This window comes from Populus nigra, chromosome 1 (assembly GCF_951802175.1).
Source record: "Populus nigra chromosome 1, ddPopNigr1.1, whole genome shotgun sequence".
Lineage (NCBI taxonomy): Eukaryota > Viridiplantae > Streptophyta > Magnoliopsida > Malpighiales > Salicaceae > Populus > Populus nigra.
In genome coordinates this window covers 8,307,277-8,316,059 of record NC_084852.1, presented here as the reverse complement: position 1 = coordinate 8,316,059, position 8,783 = coordinate 8,307,277, and the positions used below count along the sequence as shown (strand labels likewise).

The 8,783-nt window shown below is 34.2% G+C and overlaps 1 long non-coding RNA gene across 1 annotated transcript; it reads left to right on the top strand.

The window, feature by feature from the left end:
* The first annotated feature begins 3,686 nt into the window (after positions 1-3,686).
* Positions 3,687-8,425, top strand: LOC133703517 (uncharacterized). Its single transcript, XR_009843899.1, has 2 exons — positions 3,687-4,011; positions 8,160-8,425. It is a non-coding gene; the product is annotated as an uncharacterized LOC133703517 (long non-coding RNA).
* Positions 8,426-8,783: the final 358 nt, after the last annotated feature.

Genomic DNA, 8,783 nt, shown 5'->3' with positions numbered 1-8,783 from the left:
AACATGGGCTTTCCTTAAGTAGCGAATTGGACCCATGTAAACGGGCCGTTCTTGGATCTCTTGCAAGTATTATTGTGGACTTAACCACGGGCTTTTGAATGACTAATTTTGGACCCAAAACAAAGAGCCTGCACGTTTGAAATTTCTGCTGAGAAAATGAACAGTGTCATAACTTAACCACGGGCTATTAATGACCTGATACTTTTGTCTATTTTTTTTTTAAATTTTAATGGTGGCATAAAAGGCATATATGACCAAATTATATCAGAGAAAAGGTAAGAGTTCAGTATAAAGAAAAATTAGATAATTGATCCATACTGCCCTGCGGATGGATAAATTTTTTTTAATACATTAAAAAAAATATTTAGATATTGCTAATATTTTTCATTAAAAAATTAATTTAATTATGTGAAAGTTGATTCAATATCATTCGGTAAATTTGTTATTTTTAAAGACAACCTGGATAATTAGTAAAAATATAAATTAGGTTAAAAAATTCAAGATAATATTTTTTAAAAATATTAAGATGAGATATATTGGATCGACCCGAGTTAATTTGTCAAATCTGCAAACCCTAATCATGAGACCATAAAACACTAATAGAAATAAAATCAAAATAAATTATGAAGTCTAATTCTCAATCAACACAATATCGAAGAATAAAATTGAAAAAAATCAATTAAAAATGACATAAAAAGCAACCCAAGTCAACCTGTGTTAACATGTTAAACTCACAATCTATGTCATGAAACTGAAATAACCCTATAAAAAAGCGAATTAAAACAAATTATAAAACCTGATCCCCAATCAACCTAATACTGGAGAATGAAATTGAAAAAAGTTTCAATTAAAAAAAGGACACAAAAAAATGACCTGATTCAATTTATGTTAACCTGTCAGACTCACAATCCAAATCATGAGATTGAGATAACTTTATAGAAAACAAATTGAAACAAATTATAAAACTCAATATCCAATCAACCCAATGTTGGAGGATGAAATTAAAAAAAAATTCAATTAAAAAAAGAGCACAAAAAATTACCCGAGTCAACATGGGTTAACCCATTAAACCCTTAACCTGATCAAGAGACTCAGTTAACCTTATAAAAAACAAACCGAAAAACAATCTGAATCAATTTGGGTTAACCTACCAAACCCACGACCTGGGTTATAAGGTTGGGATAACTCCTTAGAAAGTAAATATGAAACAAAATTCTCAATCAATCCAATGAAATTGAAAAAACAAATTAAAAATAAACTAAAAAAACTACTCGAGCCAACTCGTGTTAACCCGCCAAGCCTATGAATTGGGTCATGCAACTAAAATAACTTCATAAAAAAACAAAACAAAACAAATTATGAAGTTTAATTTCTTATCAATAAAATGTTGAAGGATAAAATTAAAAAAAGAAAAGTTATTTAAAAAAAGGAAAAAACCTAAGTCAACAAGTTAATTCGCCAAACTCACAACTCGGGTTATGAGACTAAGAAATCCCATAAAAATAAAAATAAATTATGAAGCACAATCCCAAAAAAATAAATGTAAAAAGAAAAAATTGAAAGAAAGAAAAAACATAGATTTAAAAAACAAACAAAACAAAACACTATTGAAAATGCACTTCTTTTAGTGTTTTGTTAACTATCAACGTAGCACATCCGCGAAACAAGCGATTTCTATTAAGAAGGTGTTTGAGAGTGTGATAACAATTACTTTTCAAATTGTTTTTCGTTAAAAAAATACATTAAAATAATAATTTTTTTATTTTCTAAAATTTAATTTTTATATCAGCATATCAAAACGATCCAAAAACATTTAAAAAATTAATTTGAAACAAAACAAAATAAATTTTCATGAAAAACAGGTTCAACTACTGCCTGAACAGGCACTAAAAATAATGATCTCTCAACAACCAAAGCAAGCCTTGCTTACTTTTCAACACCACAAACGAACTTGATTTTGTTTGTTTGAAATGGAAATAGGAGTTCTTTCTCTTCCTTTATAAAGACAATAGAAGGTGAAAGAATAGACCACACTTCTAATATATGAAAGTATCGAATTCGCAAAAACCGAGGTCCGATAAAAAGCAGGACATTAGAAAGCCCAAATGTATAGGAATGTGGTTGGGCTAAAACGTGGGCCTAGTAGAGATGTTAGCCCATCTAGAAAACCATTCTAGAGATATAGCATTGTCCACGCGGAAAATACAGAGCCTCTATTTATAGGGGTGAGTAAAAAAAATTTAAAAGCGAATTAAACCGAGATAACCAGAAAAAAACCAAAAAAATCGAACTGTGAAAAAAACCTGATTATACCGATTAAAAACAATTCGGTTCGATTTCGATTTTAAAAAGCTAAAATTGAATAAACCGAATCGAACCGGTTCAAATAGAAATAAAAAAACCGATACTATAAATAACTTCCAAACCCATCTACAAATCTACTTTTTAGTCTCTTCTTCTAACCTAGCAAACCCAGTCGTCGCCCCTCCCCTTTTCCCCCTCACTCCCTCTTATTCAATCTCTCAATCAAATCTTAATATCTATTGTCTCTCATCTATAGATCTACTCTTTAGTTTCTTCTTCTAACCCTAGCAATAGCAAACCCAGCCGCCACCCCCTTCTGTCTTGTTCAATCTCTCGATCAAATCTTCATCTATTCCATCTACAGATCTGCTTTTTAGTTTCTTCTTCTAACCCTAGCAAACCCATCCACCGCCCCTTCTCTCTTGTTTAATCTCTCGACCAAATCTTCATCTTTCTCATCTACATATCTACTTTTTAGCTTCTTCTTCTAACCCTAGCAAACCAAGTCGTCCCCCCCACTCCCTCTTATTCAATCTCTCGATCAAATCTCCATCTTTTAATCTCTCTCTAAATCAAAACTAGTAGTCGCTCCTTGAAGTTCTTTGTCTCTCAAAGTTGCATGAGAAATTTGATGCTGCCTATTCTCTTTTCTAAATTGTTTTTTTTTTCTTTTTAGTTTTTATCAGTTTATATTAACCTATTTTGTTAAACTTTTCGGTGAACTATTCAAGAAAACCAGATGCAGTTTTAATGTCCATGCTTGCGCGCCTTAATAGTTGGTTTTTTTCTTTATAGTTTCTTCTCACTTTGTTTCTAAGAAAATACAAGCAATAAAATGTTAAATGCATATGGTTTAGTTAACAATAATACTAAAATAAAAACATCTTTCCTTTTGTTTTGTATTTGTGGGTGCTGGGACAAAGACAATTGATGCGTTTTATTTCAATTTCAAAAGACTTCTACAAATTGTATTTTTTTTAGTTTTATTAGAGGCATTGTTTTCTTGGTCTAGGCCCATTGTTTTCAAGGTCTTAATCATTTTTCATGTTATGTATAATTTTATTTTGGATTTTGATTAGAGTTGATTGGTTTGAGAAAACCACTGGGTGCAAATTAAAAGATATTTCTCCTGTCATTTGAGATGAATTCCGGTAATGGAAAGTTAAACAATGAATATAGGTTTTTTTATATCAATTACAAGCCTTTTAAATGACTATCAAAAGTCACAAAAATACCCAAAAAAAGCTAAAAAAATTAAACCGGTTTTTTTTTATTTTTCCCTTCAATTAACCAAACCGAAACGGGTCGGCCTAAATTGATTTTAGTGCGGTTTTGGCTTTTTTTAATTGATTTGATTAATTTTTTAAATAAAAACCGGATCGAACCGAAAATATTCACTCCTATCTCTTTCCTATCTGGTCAAAGTCAAGAAAGCTACGTATCACCCAATAAAATTCATGTGTTTCCAGGCGCACAATATTCCTATGGATCATCAACCCCCCCCACCATCCCACCCCGCATGGCTTCAAGTCGTGGGAGTATAAGCTTGACAACAACATCAACATCCATTTCTTCAAAAACCCAATTTGTTATTGCTCCGAAAACCAATCCTTTTGTCTTAGATTCTTGTTGTGCTGCACAAAAGAAGCTCCTTTTCTGTTCGAGCTATGGGTTTTTCTTCTTCACAGAAACCTGACAACATTCAAGGTCCACTCTTTCTCTCTATTGATAATTTTTTTTCTTGTTTATATAATTGTTAGTTCCATGAAGTTTCAGCTATTTTTTTATTTCTGTTGTTATGTTTCGATGATGTCACTCAATAGTTGATTATAATGGTATTGCACATTAGTTTTTGTTTGAGACTTTAATTATTTTTAGGGGATTCAGGTAGTTTGTGTTTCTTGTTATAAAATAATTGGATTCCTTAATAGCTCATGATGTTATTTTCCATTTATTCAGAAGCTTTGGCCTGTATTGAAATTCCTGTGGTTTTGGTGAAGAGAATGTGGTCATGTGGTAGAATCATTTTAAATAGATAGAAAGGGTTGAGAATTTTTCTTGGTCTTAACATGAAGGTCACTTGGTAATGAATGCTGCAACTGCTGCTTGCCGTAGTGTATAGAGGCACTCTTCATAGCGGTGCTGAATTTTAATTTGTTATTTTTCCGGTCAAGTAACTTTGGTTTTAGGTTTTTCTATGGTGTGGTCAGTGGGTTTTGTTTTTGGAACTCTATATCACGCCTTTATATTTCAAAATTCTCAGTGATTAGGTCAGAATTTGCAGTTGTTTTGTTTCGGGATAGGATTCTTTGAACCAACTGTTGTGAGGATGGTGGTTGTTTGCTCTTTCTTTCTCGTCACAGCTTTCTTTTGAATTTTAATTCAAATCCCACTCACCAAAGACTTTCTTTCCCCTTTCTTTCCTTCATCATCTGGTCAAATACACAGTAGCGTTACCTCTGAAGTTAGAAAGATACACTTTTATTAATTGTGGTGATATTCGATTCATCTTGATTGTGTCTGACAAGGCCTGTGGACTATGACATGTCGTAAATTCAATCTGTTTTCCCTCTCTTGTATTGCCTAGAGCGTAGTTGGTGAACGAGACTGCTGGATTCGTAGTCTTGGAAGGGGATTCTCTGGATGTGTTATGCCACACATCTTATAAGGATGTTACTCTAAGTTTAATTTCAATCTGAACGATCTGTACTCACCTTCTTTCGAAGTGTTAATGATAGAATAGATTGTTTTGCATCTCAAAATTGAAAGTTTGAGAGAACTTGAAATCTATGAGATTGAGGACGGCAATATCATTGAAATGTAGAGTGCTAGTGGGCTGATTTTGACAGGGCATATCAACTTTCAGAGTGATATTGTTATGAGCTAAAACAGAGTTGCTGTGGTGTTCCTCCCCCTTCCAAATACTCATTGATTTCACCAAGTTCTGAATGATTTATCTGAATCCACTACCAAGCAATCAGGTTGATGCAGTATCAATTCAGTTGATGAAAAGCTTTTTGATTTTAGCTCATTATATGCCTGTCCCTTCCATGCAGTAAGAAATCTTTAGAGAGTAGTTTATTTATTTTTAATTAACGTAAGTGTCCGGACCAGCTTGCGTGCACCTCGACTAATCTTGCGGGCCTTGAAGTTAACGATCATGTCATAACCTAATTTTTGACCATTTTATTTTAATTATTATTATTATTTTATTTACTGAAAAGGATAAAAAAAAATGATGATGATGATAAAAAAATAATAATGATAAAAAAACAAGTAAAATGAGATAAATGAAGAATGAATTAAAATTTGGGTTAAGGGCAACATGATTAGAAGTTTTGGGGTTTAATTAAACTTTAAAATTAATCTAATTAAGCTTGGAATTAATTTAATTAATCCAATTAAGGGTTTAATTGGAGAATTGATAAGTTTTGAGACTTAATTGAGCTTGGAATTAATTTAATTAATCAAATCAAGGGTTTAATTGGAGAATTGATAAATTTTTAGACTTAATTAAGCTTGAAATTAATTTAATTCATCCAATCAAGGGTTTAATTGGAGAATTGATAAGTTTTGAGACTTAATTAAGCTTGGAATTAATTAAATTAATGAAATCAGGGACTTAATTAAAGAAATAGCAAAGTTTGGGGTTAATTGGGGATACGATTGCAGCAGATTAAAGTCCAAGGACTAACTTGTAAAAGGCGCCGAAATGCAGGGAAAATTACTGTTTAAAACAGGGGTTTAATTATAAAATTGTCGAAACTTCATGGGTCAAAGTGAAAATAGCCACTGTTTATATCCAAACGGCGTCGTTTTGAGGATGTTGTTCATCTTCTTCTCCTTTAAGCCAGTGACCGTTTCTGCAGTAATGGAGGACGCCGAACGTTGCAGCAGTAATCGTCGTCCGTTGGCTTCAGTAATAGGCACTTTAATGGTGGTCGACCCTCAGCCTGCCGCCCGTTACCACCCGCCGAACTCTATATAAACGGAGGAGCATCGAAAAAACAGAGGTTGGTTGGACAGAGAGGGGACGAACGAAACCAAAAGAGAGAAACCTAAAGATACCAGCTGAATTTTTAAGTGTTGTTTTAGAACCCCATACCAAAAGTGAACCCTTCCCTTACCAATACCGGCCTTAAAACAACGAAAACAGAAACAAACCGAGAGAGAGAAGACTGGAGAGACAAAAATAGTGAGGCGCATTGGCCAGCCAACACAGGAGCGCCAACCTCGTCTCCGGTTGCGCCACCCCCTTTCCCCTCCGAACAGACATGATACTGAGACGATAAGAGAGCCACGAGTAGACTTTCGTTCCTCTGTTTCTTCTCAAAGAAATAGAGGAGGCTAAAGAAAAAGAGCCACGAGAAAGGGGGGAACAGAAGCTAAACCCAGACAAAAAACCAAAAACCAGAGGATAAAAAAAACGCAGAAAAGAGAAGGAAAAGTAAAGGAGCAACACAGAGAGGAGGATTGGCTTTGCAATTACTTTCGTCCTTGCAGACAGAGAAAGACCCAGAATCAAAACCAATTCAAAGCAGGTCGACCTCTTCATCACCTTTTCAGCTTCAAAGTTGCTGAGAAAACAAAAGGAACATGTAGGCAGGTGAGCGCATAAGGAAGACAAAGGGAAGCAGCGGGCGAGGATCCATCAGCACTGTAAGCGTCTTCGGTCTCCAGCACCAGGTAAGCAAACTTTTGCTTCTTTGTTAATTTGATTAGCATAGACTCTGTGCAAGTGAATTTTAATTCACTTGCACACTGAAGCAACACGCGTGCGTTAGCGCACGCGTGTTGCTCAGCCCAGCCTGGTCACCGGCTTGGGCCAGTGACCGGCTGGGCTGGGCTGAGTCTAGCCAGCCCATGTGGGCTGAGTTGGGCCCAGCCCAAAAAATACAAAAATAAAAAAACTGAAAAGTAAAAAAGGTAAAAAAATAAAAAAAATATGTATGCATGAATAAAAATAATGTAAATTTATTGGTTTATTCACTGACGCCAGAGTCAGGAATAAAAATACCGGTTTAAATTTATATTATTTTTATTCGGTGTATTTTATTTTATTTAGCTAGAAAAATAAAAAATATGTGCATGCGTAAAAATAAATTTATTTTTATTTATTTATTCACTGGTGCTAGAGCAAGGAATACAAAATATTGATCTAATTTTATTTTTGTAGCTACGAATTTTTACCAACGCCAGAGTTGGAATTATTCGAGCTCGAATATTCATTGGCGTCAGAGTCATGAATATTATAAACAAATCATCATAGCATAAGCGAATAAATGTTTAGCAATTTAAGACAAAACCAACAATGCAGTTTGCCTCAGGCAGAACGTTTAAGGGGTGATAATATCTTTCTTTTTACGTAACCAATCCCGAGCCATAGAATCTCTGTTGACCAGTTAGGGTTCCTAGTAACCATAATACTAGGTGGCGACTCCTTAAAGAAGACCTTTTCCCCTTAAAGAACCAGATGCCAGAAATCTGTTCCTTTTCCATAATTCAAGATTATTTTTAGGGTCGCCGCGATGTCGGGTGCGACAGATCATGTAAGCCTCTAGTGACCTTGAAGTTTGTGGAACTCAAACTGATAACCTTTAAAGTAGAGAGCAAACTTAGAAATTGATCAGTTGAGCTACACCCCACAGAAGTGAGAATAGTTTTTATTGTTAAGCTCTCAAGATTAGAAATTGGAGGTACAGATTGAAGCACTTTCTCATTGGATCGACTGTATACAGAAATCTACATATATGTAATGTGTGCACGTGCAAACACACTCATATTTATGTGTTTCTGTTGTTCCTGTGAAGTTGCATCTATGAGTTGTATATTTAAACTTTGGTTTCTCCATTAAGGAGCCCCATTTTCAGCTGCAGACAGATGAGATCCAGTATCCTCATAGGACTTGAGACCTTCTCAAAGAATGGCGATTGGAAGGTGGAACAGTGGACTAATAGATATCATCATCGTTCATTTATGGTGGAGCTGAGAACTGTGGAATCTGCAGATGATTAGTGGCTTCAGCACCATAAGCAAAAATCAGAATAATCATCTGCCTATATCATTTTAATATGTAACTGTGTTGTGATATCAAGAAATACAACAAAATGAATTCAAATCATGAAGAGGAATCATTGGATCCTCTCTATATCCGATAATATTGCGGATCAAAATTGGTTGGCAAAGGTCAAAGCTTATTTATTATAGAAGAACAAAGAACAAAAAAAGATGAATAAATTATACGGTGATGGCCAACTGCATTCATTGTTCCAACTTCCATGCAACCATTTTCAGCTGCAGACAGATTAGTTCCAGTATTGAACAATTTTATTATTTTTTTGTTAGTATTCCATTTCCTGAATAATATCGCATTGAATTGGTCATTGAATAACTATATAAAAAGAGAAAATTCTGAGGCCTCCTGTAAATAATTTTTGGATTATTTCAGGACTTGAAGAGACAGCTTTGAAGTTTATGAG